The 15,350-nt window shown below is 44.2% G+C and overlaps 1 protein-coding gene across 11 annotated transcripts in view; it reads left to right on the forward strand.

Moving 5' to 3' along the window:
- The first annotated feature begins 10,077 nt into the window (after positions 1-10,077).
- Positions 10,078-15,350, forward strand: part of L3MBTL3 (L3MBTL histone methyl-lysine binding protein 3) — a 128,217-nt gene continuing 122,944 nt past the window's right edge. For 2 of the 11 annotated variants that reach the window (XM_086707817.1, XM_086707819.1), the window contains exons 1-2: positions 11,919-12,203; positions 13,760-13,825. The gene's annotated coding sequence lies outside the window, so the exon portion shown is untranslated. Of the gene's footprint in view, positions 10,170-10,878; positions 10,999-11,125; positions 11,256-11,801; positions 11,824-11,918; positions 12,204-12,570; positions 12,908-13,759; positions 13,826-15,350 lie in introns of those variants that run through there. The other 9 variants (XM_086707808.1, XM_086707818.1, XM_086707809.1 and 6 more) reach the window with 8 other exon arrangements.

Here is a 15,350-nt window from a genome sequence, read left to right on the forward strand (position 1 = left end):
AATTTTAGAAAATTAATTCCAATATGAGATGATAGCCATGTTTACTAAGGACCATAAATAAAATCTGTATCAGCTGTGAGTACCTGGCATTGAGGGATGTGGTAGTGTTTTTGAGGTGGGCTTTCCTTTGACCTTTCAGTTGGTGAATGCCATTGGTCAGTAAACCCCTTCTGAGGGAGGCCCATCTAATCGGGTGGTGTCATTTCCAGCCTGGAACAGCACTGACGGCTGAATTTAACTTCCGTTCCATTCTGTTCTCCTTCGTAAGTATTTATTGAGCCCCCCATTATGCACAATGAACTGCATTAAGGGCTATGCTTGATTAAAAAAATGAATAGATGAGACAGAGCTCCTGCCCTTAGGGTATTTTATTATCTCAAAAGAGAGACAAAAGTTTACAAGGACCAGACACAATATAGAGCAGAATGTGGCAAGTGCTAAAATAGATACAGAGACAGAGGAAACCTTTAAATTTCCAGTGTAATTACCTGGACTTTTTCATGGTAGAGGTAGAATTTGAGCCTTTTTCAGTTTGTATGTCCCTCTGGGACAGTTAGCACTTTATTTATTTATTTATTTATTTATTTATTTATTTATTTATGTACGTACTTACTTACTTTTTGAATTCCCAGTACCCAGAATAGTCCTTGGCATTTAATATATGTGACTAAAAATATGAATTAGAAAAAAATTTAAATTGTAAAATACACATAACATAAAATTGACCATTTCATTTTATTTTTAATGTTAATTTATTTTTGAGAGAGAGAGAGAGACAGAGCACAAGTGGGGAAGGGACAGAGAGAGAGGGAGACACAGAATCAGAAGCAGGCTCCAGGCTCTGAGCTGTCAGCACAGAGCCCGATGCGGGGCTCAAACTCATGAACCACGAGATCATGACCTGAGCTGAAGTTGGACGCTTAACCAACTGAGCCACCCAGGTGCCCCCAAATTGACCGTTTTAACCATCTTTAATTGTACAGTACAGTCGTATTAAGTAAATCTGTACTGTTGCAAAACCATCACCACCATCAATCTTCAGAGTTTTTTTCATCTTGTAAAACTGAAACTCTGTACCCATTGAACAATAACTCCCCGTTTCCCCTCCTCCCTGCTCCTGGCAATCACCATTCTACTCTCTGTCTCTGTGAATTTGACTACTCTGGGTATCTCATAGAACTGGAATCCTACAGTACTTGTCCTTTGGTGCCTGGCTTATGTCACGGAGCCTGTCTTCAAGGTTCATCCATGTTACAGCGTGTGTCAGAATCTCCGTCCTGTTATAAGGCTTACTGATATTCCATTGTATGTATATATCACATTTCATGTATCCGTTCTGTTGATGGCCATTTGTGCTGTTCCCACCTTTTGGCTATTGTGAATATGCAATATGAAATATCTGTTCAAGTGAGTTAGAAATTTTGATAGGTCATGGGGGGGCAGAGACAGGGCATTTTAAGCTTAGGAAATAGCATGGGCCGAAGCAAAGACAAGTAACAAGGCACCGGGCTTGCTTTGCATGGCTTCCTTGTGGTTTTGTGGGGTGTAGTACCTGAAGATGGAAAGATCCTTCTATTCCAGTGCTTGAAGGGCACTAAGATGAACATTTTCTAAAGTTGTGAGGAACCATTTAGGGATTCGGAGCAGGGGAGTAACATTACCTACTTTATACCTGAGGAAAGTAATTGTAGTGGAAAGGATATGGGTAGAGATACAGGGTAATAATCCTGGCAGGAGACAAAGTAGTAAAAGGCGGGAGAGGGTGTAGAGGAGAGATTATTACACAGGAACTATCAATAAGATCTGTCGACAACTGGACATGGGTGGCAGGAAGAGGAAGTTGCACTTCAATCAGTGACTGAGAGAACAGTGACATTATAAACTGGGATGAAGAATGTGGAAGGAAGAAGCAGGTGAAAACAATAGTTACCCTTTATTAAGCTCTTCTGAGTTAGGTGCCTTCCATGCATTATCTCATTTAATCTTGATAATGGTCCCTGAAGTAGGGGTTATTATACTTGGGGGGGGGGGGACTCAGTTTGGGTAGATTAAGTTATGAAGATCTGGTTAAGTGATAGAATTGGGACCCTCACTCAGTTGGAATTCAAAAGTTGAAGGCTTTGTTCTTATAACCCCCACACCATTCCATTGTCTTCAAACACATAGAATATACGTGTGGATTCATCTCTCAAGAAATCATAAATGTAGCTCAGTAGAATGATCACATAGAAAAATATAGTCCAGGAGTTCTTTACACAGTGGTGAGTTCTTCAAATGATGCTGGGTGAGTACATGAGTTCACTCAAGAGAGAATGTAGAGACAGAAGGGAAGGCCAGAAGCTAATTCCAGAAGCACTCATATTTATCAAGTGGGAGGGGGAAAAAGGACGAAGCCTGAGGGACAAGAGAACATTGAGAACAGTGAACTGGCAACGAGTTCGAACGAAAAGACAGTTTCAGAGAAGGGATTAGTCAACACTGTCAAATCTAGAATCTTAAATAGAAAGTGGACTGTGGTCAGTAGATTTGACATTTAGGAAGTCATTGGAGACTTTACAGAGAAGAGGGAATATATAGCAATGCCCATGGATTGAAGAATGAATGAGAGGTGAAGAAATGAAGAAAGTGAATGTAAACTACTTGTTTAAGAAGTCTGGCAGCAAAGCAAAGGAGAAATTATGGCACAGTATTTGAAAGGGCATAGAGTTGACAGAAGGTTTTCTTTTTCTGGATTGGGAAGATAAGCATGAGTATGTTTTTTGGCTGTGAAAAAGCCAGGGCAGAATAACGGACTGTAAATGTTGGGAGACTCATGAAAATTCGTGAAGTACTAGAGACAGTGTGACCAAGAGCGCAGTTAGAGGCACAGCCTGGGGAAGGAGTAGGGAAGTTTTCCCCTGGAGATGGGAGAGGAAAGGAGAGAGATTTGGAAGTCGAAGGAAAGAGTTGAAGGAGCTTGTGTTGGGAGAGAACGCTGGAGCAGAGTCTGACCTTGAGATGAGTAAACAGCTGATTTGGCCATGAAAGACGGAGTCAACTAGAGACAGATGAATAAATTATCCAGCTTAGCTGGGGACCCCTCTGAGTTAGGATTTTTTGTTTTGTTTTGTTTTATTATTGAAGTTTAGTTGATATACAATGTTATGTTAGTTTCAGATGTGTAACATACTGAGTTAGCAATTATATACACGCTGTGAAATGTTCACCATGATAAGTATAGTTACCATCAGTTGCCATACAAAGTTATCACAATACGAAATATTTCAGTAAGTTCATACAATGTATTACAAAGTTAATACAACGTTTGACTGTAATTCTGTAGTCAGTCAACTGAAATAGAGACCAAAGCTCAGGATCTATTTTTGGTCCAATACATTTCAGACTTTCTTGAAACTCCACAGGGACACCTGATTGGATTTTGGTGTTTTCCAAATCTCCTTAGCCTTCTTGTAGATGCTTAACTTAGATTACTCTTGACTGATTTCATCAATGGCATACTGATTTTTATCCATTTCTGTCCTCACTTTCTACAAATTCTAAGGGCATACACACAGAAACCCTCAACACATTGACACTAGGAAAGAACCGCTTTCTTGCAGAGATTTTCACAGAAAAATAGAAAAAGATTGTGTAACTACTCAGATATTGTAAAATACTTCAATACTGAATTTCAAAATTTTGTTCTTTAAAGACTTCAAACCCATTGAGAAACCTCAGTTTAAAAACCTTCCTATTGATTGTAGTTTCTGAAAGAGAACCAGGGCAAAGGCATAGCTAGTGTAATTTAAGATTGTCTTCTTCTCAAACACTGCCATTCCGTTCGACATTCTCCATGAACCAAGTCATGTTCCAGATTTTTTTTTTATAGACAGTTACACTTATTGTATTTATGTGATGAATTTAATTCCAGATAGAGGTATTAACGATGGGAACTGTGCCTCAGTTACCTCCCTTATGAAAGATAATGTAGGGATGTTATAACAAATATTTAGTTAAAAAACTGAGAAGGGCTTTGAAAATGTAAAAGTGTAATATAAATGCTAAATAAAGATAATATATTCTGAGCAGCAGGCTCCTTTGAAATAGGGCCTATGAATTCCATTAGCACTCTCTGTTTACATGCTTTTAGGAACTTTTAGGAGGATGTTACCCATGAGCATGTCTGTGACATGACACTCATGGCCCAGTTACCAGCTGGGGAAGAGGCAAGTAAAAGAACAGGTGTACTAATTTGTGTATTAGTATTTCCTTAAGTCATTCAATACATATTTTTCTCATAGTTAATGGTGGGTCGGCACAATTCTGGATGCTAGCAATACTGCAGGAAACAAAAACAGGGTAAAATCCCAACTCTCAAGCTCACATTTCTGATTACTAAACCATGTGCCAAAGATTAGTCTTACGTAAGTCCATGAAATCATTATAACAGCTCTATTAGCTAGGTGCCATTCATATCCCCATTTTACAGATCTAGAAAGTGAGGTAAAATTCGCCTCTAATTTTGCAAGTCGAATGGGAACAAGTCATACATCTTGCTGTTGCTTGGGTTCCTCTGTTTATCTATGTAATTCAAAAAATGACTCAATTTTCCATAAGGGATGGGGAATTACTATTGTTTTTAATTTTTAGTGTTTATTTAGTTTTGAGAGAAAGACACAGCACGAGCAGGGGAGGGGCAGAGAAAGACGGAGACACAGAATCCGAAGCAGGCTCCAGGCTCTGAGCTGTCAGCACAGAGCCCCATGAGGGGCTTGAACTCACGAGCCCGTGAGATCATGACCTGAGCCAAAACCAAGAGTCAGACACTTAAGCGACTGAGCCACTCCAGGGATGGGGAGTTATTATGACAGTAGTAGTGAAGACAGAAATTACAGCCATGCAGGTAGGTCTTCATGGTCACCACAGAGCAGCCTGGCCTCTCCAAGACTAGAATGACCTTTGGAAATACGAGGTCATTCAGAGCCCACTAAAGCTCTGGGAACTTTATCTTTATCTGGCTGGCTAACTTCTGCTCTGCTCTACCTTATGATTTCTATTTATGCATAGTTTCTAATGCCTAATAGCTAATGAGCCTGCACTCTACCTGGTTCCCTTTGTGAATCGTTTAGTTTTTATAATACCTATCAACTAACTTTATCTTCGGTATTCCCAGCTCATATGGCCAAGTTTAAGAACATGACTGGTCCATTTCATCACTTTTATTCATATGGGAAAGCACTCCCTGCTGACTCATAGGCCACCGCTTGCTACTCAATTCAGTCCTTGGATTAAATGCCCTTTCCTAGACCAATCAACTGTGGCCGGGAGGCCAGGTCAAATGGAAAGAACATTCTAGAACCAGGCGCTAAGGGTATCAGGAGCTATCATCACAGACATGTTCTGAAGTCTGGCAGGTGCCTTCTAATATGATTACTTATAAGGCTTCTGGATTTAGGCTTTAAATGGGTTAGTGTATTATGAAAAATCATAAATTATCTTTTTCCTTTGAATTTACAAGGCAGTCTACCATTCCATATTATTCTACTTTTTAAGATATGTCTGTCATATTTCTATCTTTACTTTTGTATCTAAACAAAATGATAATAAATATTCACATCTATCCAGAAGCTCTTTCTATATTAATTTCCTTAGGATATTGAGAATGTGATACACATTATAATCCCTTCCTTACCTGATGAGTAATATACCCTTTTGCTTTTACCCTCAGCATTTCAATTACACTTTATCATCACAAGCCCCGTGTTAAGGATGTATGCAGATGTATCACAGTAAAGATAACCAGGATTCAAATGAGAGCCCCTAATAAACATTTCAGTGTTATCCAGAACGCTAACAAGAACATCAAACTCAGCTCTTACAAATATCAGTCATAAGAATTTTGGCGAAATCAATGTTAACGTCATTTTTATACTTGGGAAAACATGGAGCACACAGTTATGTAGGCTAAAAAAAATCAATAACTTGACTCATACTTAAAATTAAGATAATACATTAAAAAGATGATTTCAAGTATTATTCATTTAGAACATTTCTATGGAAAGATTCAATTTTACCTCAAGACTTGTGACCAATGGCACACATTACAACATGGAGGGCTGGTGTCAGAAAAGCAGTTTGTGGCCATGAAGCAGATCAAAACTAGCCATTAGGGAATGGAACTCATGACCTTTGTCTCATTAGTACCAGGCTTAAACCAATGGAATGAGCTATAAACTGATAACATTCTGATACCTAGAGGATGGATGGGATTTTCACTCCTTAAAATTCCTTTTTTGGTTCCATATTATTTGTGCCAAAATACGACAATGTTCCTGTTCTGTGGGAACGATGGGGAAAGGACATGGCTTTCAAACCATGGCTTTCAAAGAGGCCTCAGAATTCAATTACTCTGTTTTCTTTGTCTAACTAGTGACAGAATTGAAGCCCTGATTCGTGAGATGACCTGCCTAATGGTTCCCAGTAGGTGGTGGTAGAACTGGATTAGAACACAAGTCTCCTGGACTTGACTCTAATTTCAATTTGTGAGGGACTGGCCCATGGAGGAGGTGATCCTTGACCTGTTCCAGGACAGGAAGAGTGAGTTCTATCAATGCAGACAAGCTTAGTGTTAGGAAAAGGGAGTTTAGGTTTTTAAATAAAAGTTTACACAGAGTAGAGGTAACAGAATAGAGTACAGTGAGAGAGGTTTTAAATGACCTCACTGGGCGGTAGTGAGAAGCTTCAAAAACTCTCTGAAGAACGAATGCAGTGATTTATTTAAAATATTTTCTCTGTTGGGGTGCCTGGGTGGCTCAGTCGGTTAAACAGCTGACTTCGGCTCAGGTCATGATCTTGTGGTCCGTGAGTTCGAGCCCCGCGTCGGGCTCTGTGCTGACAGCTCAGAGCCTGGAGCCTGTTTCAGATTCTGTGTCTCCCTCTCTCTGACCCTCCCCCATTCATGCTCTGTCTCTCCCTGTCTCAAAAATAAATTAAAAATAATAATAATAAAAATAAAAAATTTTTAAATATTTTCTATGTCAAATAACTTTAGCTTCAGAATATTTAGGAATGGAGCACCCTGAAGTCATTTTGGGGGAATAAGCCTGTGTTTAGATAAATCAATACAAAGAATACTAAAGGACTGAGCTAATACTTTAGTTTGAGGTGTGAAGGAAATTGAAATCTCATCGGAAGGATGGATTTGGTATGTAGGTGTGAGGGAATAGAGCAGGGTGGTATGGGAAGTGGGGAATGGTGGAGGAGGATGACATTACGTGAAACTGGAAAGAAAGGATTCATCATGAATTATTCGCCAGTAGCTGAATGGTGGAAGGGTGAAGGAACAGCAAAGAAGCTTCTACTAGTATATTACCATTTAGGGAGCAGATGGAGAGAGGTCCTTTAAATAGTACCAGTGTATACGAAGAATACCACAGTTATCTAGATTCTAATACTGCATTCTGCCTCTGTCTCAGGTGGTGGCACTAAAGGATTCTTTGTAGAAAAATGTGGTAGCAGTCTTATTTTTACATGTGAGTACCTTCAAAATATCTCCTACCCTGAACTACATCTTGGGAACAACTGAGATGAAATCTTTGAGGTTTTACTGATGATCTCTGGAGGAGAAAAGCAATATATTGCAGAAAGCCTCAACTCATCTTTATTTTTGTTAGTGAACCTCAGTAAGTGCACAGGTCCCAGGCAAGCCTTGCTCTCTATGTTTATTATTATTATTATTATTATTATTATTATTATTATTATTATTTTTGAGGGGGGTGGCACACAGAGGGAGACAGAGGATCTCCTAAGCAGGCTTTGTGCTGACAGCAGACAACCTGATGCGGGGCTCGAACTCACGAGCCCCGAGACCATGACCTGAGCTGAAGTCAGAGGCTTCACCACCTGAGCCATGCAGGCACTCCCAAGCCTAGCTCTCTAAGCCTTCAGACTCCTCTTCTTTGATCACTTTCCCAGAGGAAAAGTGGAACCACACAGCAAGGATGGTTGTCCTTCAAGCATCAGCTTAGCTATGACTTTTCCTGGAAAGCTGGTCCTTATTGCCACAGGTGCTCCTCAAACGTACTTGCTCTGCATACCTTACTACAACACACCGTACTAGAATGCAATGCCCAGCTTGCCAGACATCTCTCTTGCCAGGCTGAATGCCTTGTGGCCTAGTTTTTGTCTGCTGTTATTCCCTAGCACCTTGCAGAGTGCTTAGCACAGGTAGGCCATTAAGATAAATTTACACACTGATGAACCATCATCTCTGAAAATATATGTGAAACAGAAATATCATCCAAAACTTATCCAGAGAAAATAAATTGAAAATGGGTTTTTTACAAAGAAAAATCTCAAATTTAAGATTTCTATTTATTTTATTATTATTATTATTATTATTATTTTATTTATTTTTTTTTTTTGTGGTCTTAGTTTTGCACATAGTTCATGGCCTTTTTTTCCTGCTCCTCCTATAGTCTGCCTTTGGCCATTTCACTGCTTATTATTCAAGGGCTAGGGAGAAACGGAGAGAAGCTGAAATTCAGATCAGTTAATTAGGCTGTTTGGGAGCAGCCCTGAAAAGGGTTGGATGTGGTGGGTGAAATCAATAGTTAACTGGCCGTCTGAGATTATCTGTAGCTCTCACTAACCCAGCCCGCTGCACTTCACACCCCTAAACCAAGGACTGCCCAACGGATGAAGCATATTTTCTAAGCTCATTTTCACTTCCTGGGTTTGTTCCTTTGTTCTTGAGTACATGGCAAGCCACATGTCCTGATTTTCAGTTTGGAGAATTTAGTCACTATACCAACGGAAGAAACTGTGGGGTGGTCAGTTTCTCTAGGGTAATTTCATGGTCCTAAAGAAAGAAATTAACAGTTTATTTTCTGAAACTGGTTCAAGGAACATTCCTGAAGTAAGAAAATTCAATCAAGAAATAATATTACTTACATTTTGAGGAAGGATTTTTAATACGGCATTTCCATCTGTGATATATTTAAATTCTAGGCCTCAGGCAGCAATTTTGGGGAAAGGCCTCCTTTACCTTTTACGAGATGCAAAATAAACAGTCCACTCTGAGGGGTGGAGCCTTTCCCTCACTTTCCCACCCGTGCAAAATGTAAGACTTGCCTCTGCCATTCTTGAAATCACACGTGCTACTCTCCCCCCCCCCCCCCAAACCGCAAACTGTTATTGACACGAAAATGGCTATCACAACTTCAATTACTCAAATTGTTTTGCAATACTTGTGTCTGGTAGAAGAGGGGCATGGTGAGCTGGCCGAAAGGAGGCCTGCAGTCAATAAGTGGAAGGCCGTCAATACTGAAAAACAATACTCTCCCTTGATCTAGTTTTGACGCCTTAACAAAGACAGGTTTTGCTATTTAGGACGACTCAGCCATCTTGACGACGACGGGGTACGCGAAGAGGGTAAGTCCTCCATGGGTTTATGGCCAGGGTAGGGTAACACTGCCTTCTAAGTTGATGAACCAATTCCAAGATCTTTCACAACAGAGGCCTAACATGTTGAAGCTATCAATAAAGACCAGCACTTCAGGAACCGAAAGATCAAGCAAGTTTTGCACACACACACTTTCCTATGCATGCTTCCAGTCCCCAAATAGGGGGAGGTTCCACCGCGTAAAAGCTTCAAACTTTATTTCTTATTTTTCATGACCTGTAGCATGCATGTAAGCCTTTGGGTAGTGTTTGTATAAGACTAAGGCCCACTCTTTAATGGCCGAATGAATACATGTACAGTGCGTGCTGGATTAGCTGCTCTGAGAATTGCCTTCAAAAAAAAAAAAAAAAAAGTAAAGTGAAAAATAGACAAAGAAATCTATAACCTGAGCAGTCTTTCATATTTGCTTTGACTGCTCCCGAACCAGCTCTGAGCCGGGGACAAGGATATTGAAAAGATGCACCTGAAACAGTATCTGCGGGCAGCTGCATTTGCCAACCGGCTTTATTGCTGCTTTCCAGCGGCGAAGGCGCAGCAGCAGTAACAGGGAAGCCAGAGCGAGCCTCCCCGGCAGCGGCGGCGGCGGCGGCGGCGGCGGCGGCACCAGCGCAGTTTCCCCTCTCCCCAGCCCTGACTCTACGCGCACATGCGCACTGCGCCCGCAGCCCTGGACCATTTGTCAGGACTACTCGTGAGACGGAGAAAAAAAAAAAGAGAAAATTTGGGGGTAAGAAGCGGTTGATCGGATCTAATCTCTAATTAATCAGAAGATTTGTCCGTGCCAAAGCCATTCATTTATTTTTCTGGGTGCGGATGAAAGTTAAGAGACCTATAGAGAGAAGGAAGCGCACCCTCGTCTTGTGAAACAGATCAGGGGAGGGGAAAGGACAGAAGGGGTTTCTCCCCCACTTCTCTGCGCCTCTGGGAAAGAGGAGAAAACTTAATCCCGGGGAAAAAAGTGGGCAAGTGGCTCGGAAACGGCTGGAGGGGGAGTCTCTGGGCATCTCACTCTCAAGTAGTGAGTGCGAGTGTGAAAGAGGAACAAAAGAGAGAGAAAAGAGAAAGGAAAAAATGGGGGGAGGAGAGACTTGTATTTTTTTCTTTGCGCGCACACGGGGAAGGGTGTGGGGGGCCGTGCGGAAGGGAGCCGGGGCGAGGCGGCCGCGTCGGGCTCTCGCCGGCGCGCAGGCGGCGGGATGCGTGTGGGCCCCCTCCCCCGCGCCCCCCGAGCTTGTCACTTTGGTCGCTTTCATGACACCGGGCGCGGGGTGGGGGAGCGCGGCGGCGCCGGGCTCCGCCGGGGTGCGTGCCCGAGTGGGCGCCGCGGAGCTGCAGCCCCGGGCGGCGAGCGCGGCCGCCGAGGCTGGGGCGGGAGAAGGCGGGGGGGAGGTTGCCGGCCGGCGGGGGGGGGGGGGGCGGCGCGGGGGCGGCGGATCGGTGCGGCGGGAGGCGCGAGCCCCGCGCGCCGCCCCTGCGGCCCCCTCCGCCCGTGTGGCCTTTGTGCCGGGCGCGCACCGGAGAGCGAGCGAGTGAGCGAGCGAGCGCGAGAAGTACAAGTACGGGAGACCGAGGCAGTGGGAAAAGAGGCCGGGCCACTTTCTCCCCGCTCGGGCTGCGGAGAATGGACTGGTTGAATGTGCAGGCGCGTCTCCCCGGCGTGTGCAGTGTGTGTGCGCGGCGGAAAGGCCTCCCCGACTCCCACCGCGCACACGCACACTCACACGCACGCACACACTCGCGGACCCGCGGCGGGGCTCGGCGGCCGAGAGTTTGCGTTTTCTTCCTCGCCGCCTCCCCCTTCCCGACCGACTGTGTGAGAATTTCATATAGATCAGCTCCAATTTCCGCCATTTTGGGAAAGTTGCACAAAAATAAACCCTCCGGTTTATTTCTGCCCGAGGCAGGAAAGTGCTTCGGGAAGCAAGGCGGCGCGGGCCCGCCGCGGCCGTCCGCGCGGGGGAGGGCGCGGGCCGCGGGCCGGGCCGGGAGCCCGCGCCGTCGCGGCGTTCGCCCCGCTCCGTGCCGAGCCGCGCCGGCCGGGGTGCGGACGCGGGCGTGTGTCGGGAGGCGGCGGCGGTAGCGGCGGGCGGCGGCGGCCGCGCCGGGGCGGGGTGGGGGGAGGCGCGGGGCTGCTTTTCCTGCAACTTGTTTACGCCGCCCTTATATTGGGGGGACACGGAGGGGTCCGGGGCGGGCCACCGCCCGCCTCGCGCCGCGTGCGTGTGCCGTTCCGGAATAATGGGTTTTGCACACTCGCGTCCTGGGCCCGGCGGGCCGTCCTCGCGCCGCGGCGGCCGGGCGGGGGGGGGAAGTAGAGGCCGGCGGGGGTGGGGATCGGGAAGCGCAGGAGCCGAGGCATCCGCCGCGCGCCCCGCGAGCTGGTGTGTGGTGGGGGGGGGCGGGGGAGGAGAGGGAGGAAAACTTGGGAGCCCTGGAGGCGGTTGGGGGGGGCACGGTGGTACGGGCGGGGGGGAGGACGCAACTTTTGTGCTGGTGGTAAAACTTTAATTACCTTTAAAGAAAAAGGCCTTTTGATTACCTCCTCTCTCCACCCCCCCCCCCCTTTCTGGTCAAAGCATGGCCCACAGTGCGACCGTGAGAGAAAGTTTAAAAGCAGGCGGTTTCCTCCCCGCCTTCTTCGCGGAGGGGTGGGGGTGTCTGTTTGTCCGTCTGCGCTCGGAGAGAGGTGGGGGGTATCGAGCCGCTCTCCGGGGTCGCGAAGACCGTGGCCCTTACCCCACCCTTCCACGGGGAGACGAAGGTAAACGTCGCTTCAGTTTCCCTCCTCCCCGCCTTCCCCCCCCCCGCTTCCTTTTCCTCCCCCTCCCCGCCGATTTTTTGAGGGGACCCAAAAAAACGGAGTCTCTTTCCTTATGCAACTTCCTCGGGCGCTGTGAGCACAGCCCTTCCCCCTCCCTTGCATCCCTTGGCCCGCTCCTTTCCCACCTCGGGTCCACCGCCAGAAAAATGCATTATAAATCATGCAAAGTCCACGGAAACAAAAATAGATTTTTTTTTTTTAATTGTTCTAAGTTTAAGTTAAGGGAAACTGAGATGAGAAATAAGATTTTGGGCGGGGGGGTGGGGGGTGACGGCTGGGGCGAGTGCGTCGAATTTTAATTTTGATTTTCCTGGAGCGTTGTTTGTGATATCTTTATTGGTTTTGGGAGCCCGAGAGTCTCTGTACTGGCAAGTCGGTCGCGTGGATTTTTGCGCAAGTTTTTAGAAAAACACTGACTCGAGTAGAGCATTTCTCCGGAAAGTTTCAAGTGCAGCAAAATAGCGAACATGCAAAACTGGCCAAGGGGAGACCTCTAGTGGTTAAACGCTTCTTTAAGTTCGGAAGGCCGAGAGCAAAGTTTGGCCTTTGCTTGTAGCTACGTAGTCCGTTCAGACGTGGAAGTAATTAGACGACCTGAGCGAGCAGCCAGATGTGTGTGAATGGATGCCGATCAGAAATACAAGGTTTTAGTATCGGAGAGCAGATAAGTTCTGACGACCCAGACCCGGTGACTCGGATCCCTATTTGTTTATGTGGGAAAAACACTTTGCTGTTATCTGTGATTTGAGATGGGTCTATAAACTGGGTTAGAAACAATTGTTTGTTTTTATATATTTATCCTTGCCTTTACCTTTGATCAGCTTTTCATCAGGAGTCACAGCGGGTCGTTTCATTTTGAATATTAATAAAAACGCAAAGTGTTTACAACTCTGAAAAAAATGAAAAAGTCCTTTGGTTGAAATTTGTCTTTTATATAAACTGATCATTTTATTTGCCAGTAAATAGAATTAAAGGCTGGTATTTAGTTTTTTAACCGTGCAGTTTCATATAGTCACAAAATAAATAGTATCTTTTAGTTCTAGGAGTGTAATTTTGTTTCACTAAGATCTTATTTCAGAATACTTTGTGTACGTTGTGATTTAAATATTTACATATATGGGAAAAAACTGCTTACATAATATCTATTCATTTGCCAATGTGTGTTGTGCAAAGTAACTTCAATTTTAAACATAAAGGCACTGAGAGAAATTAAAGTTGAATTAAATGATCCCTGTAACTTTCACCTGTGGGCGGTACAGTGGGGGAAAACTTTAGTTTAGGAATTTAGGATAAGGGTATAATATGAATGATAAAACCCAGTTCATCTCATCCAGAACTATTTTGTTTTTAGTGTACTGAATGGTATTGTGTGCAATTATGCAATAAGTCAGCGATTCAAAAATTCAACGTATTAATTGTCGATGTGAAGTCTTCTTTTTTTACGACAGTGCATTGATTTTACTTTTCGTCTCTTTAAATTAATGCTGGACCTTTAGGAGAAGTCTTGGGGGTGGACAGCAATCCCAAAGACCACCAGACAGTTATTTCTTCACTGCCACTAGGTAAGATTTGCTTGTTAAACAAATTGCTTGGTATACTTGGCAGCTGTTAAAAGCTGCAGTTGGGGGTCAGGAAGGAGAACGTGGAACAGGGTTGGCAGGAAGATATCATTTTGCGGGTGCTGCTTTGAATGCATGAAAGTCTTGACATTAAGTGTGATGAGGCTCAAATAAAACATTACGAAAAGTTGAGATTGTCCTGGATAATTTTTGGACAGGCCCTTTTACTAGACTCTTAATTTGCATCTCAATTGTACCTGTTTTCTACGGCAAGTAAATAGTTTTATTCTTTGGAATTGAAAAAATGGGAAAACTAGAAGCAAGCACTTGTAATTTAATGTAACTGTTATCACACAGTGACACGGAAGATTCTGGAACTTGTTAAAATTTTGTCGGTGAAATTTACAGTGAGAGCTTTGGGGCATTTAAGTAATTTAACTTCGGTGGCTCAAATCCAACGTGGGCCGACTTGTGCCAGATGTCACGTCAAAGGTTTGTAGTGACTTTCCAGCATGTTAGCACAGACGTGTCAACTTTTGGACATACCTCTGCAAAGAATATAGCTGTTGTCTAATAAATAAGATCTCTTTGGTAATTTTGGAGGGTGCTGGTTTGTCTCCAGTCATGCAGGGCCTGTTTTCAGGACAAAGGTTGTCCTTAGGCAAAAGGGTCAGTCCTCGTAAATAAAGCATCAAAGTATGTCCGCGCTACTGTACTGCTTTCTTCTATTTATACTCTTTTTTTTTTTTAAATTTTAATTGTAGATAGAGCACGTGCAAGCGGGGGGAGGGGGGCAGAGGGAGAGAAAGAGGGAGAGAGAGAATCTTAAGTAGGATCCATGCTCAGTGCCGAGCCGACGTGGGGCTCTATCTCAAGACCGTGGGACCATGACGTGAGCTGCAACTGAGAGTCAGATGCTCAACCGACTGAGTTACCCGGATGCCCCTGTTTCTACTTTTTGTTTTCTTTCCTCCTTTTAATTTTTTCCTTTCCTTTTTTTTGCTTCTTTTCCTTCTGTTTCTCTATCTTAAGTAATAAAGGAATCACTGATTCTTGTTTGGCAAAAACAGCACAGAAGCAGTTAGCCTTACTTTTTTTGAGTAGGACTAATAACCCTCATTGGACTACCTTATAACCAGGATAGGCATGATCTAGATGTCAAAACGGAATAATTACTGATGTAAAAATGATCATTAACAGGAATTTATTGTCATTTTCTGCTTGTGGATAGTCTTGAACGGCGTAATTAGCAAAACAAGTAGTTGGGGTCCATGTATATGATGCAGTAGAGACAGCGAGGCAGGAACAACCCCAAGAAGATCATGTAGACAGAAGTAGAGAGCAGGCAGAGTAAAAGGTGATTCCTAGGATGGTGAGTTCAGGCATGCTGAGTGGAAGACAGTGACAGTTTTTCTTCATTTGGGGAGTCATTGTGGCTGTGGATAGAGCGGTAGAGTGGGAATCAGAAGGCGAGTTAGCCTCTAAATGTATCACGTTGTGTAAGTCACTTTACCTCTTCCAGCCTAGA

Source organism: Puma concolor, chromosome B2 (genome assembly GCF_028749965.1).
Source record: "Puma concolor isolate L17-30 chromosome B2, mPumCon1.1.hap2, whole genome shotgun sequence".
In the NCBI taxonomy this organism is placed as follows: Eukaryota; Metazoa; Chordata; class Mammalia; order Carnivora; family Felidae; genus Puma; species Puma concolor.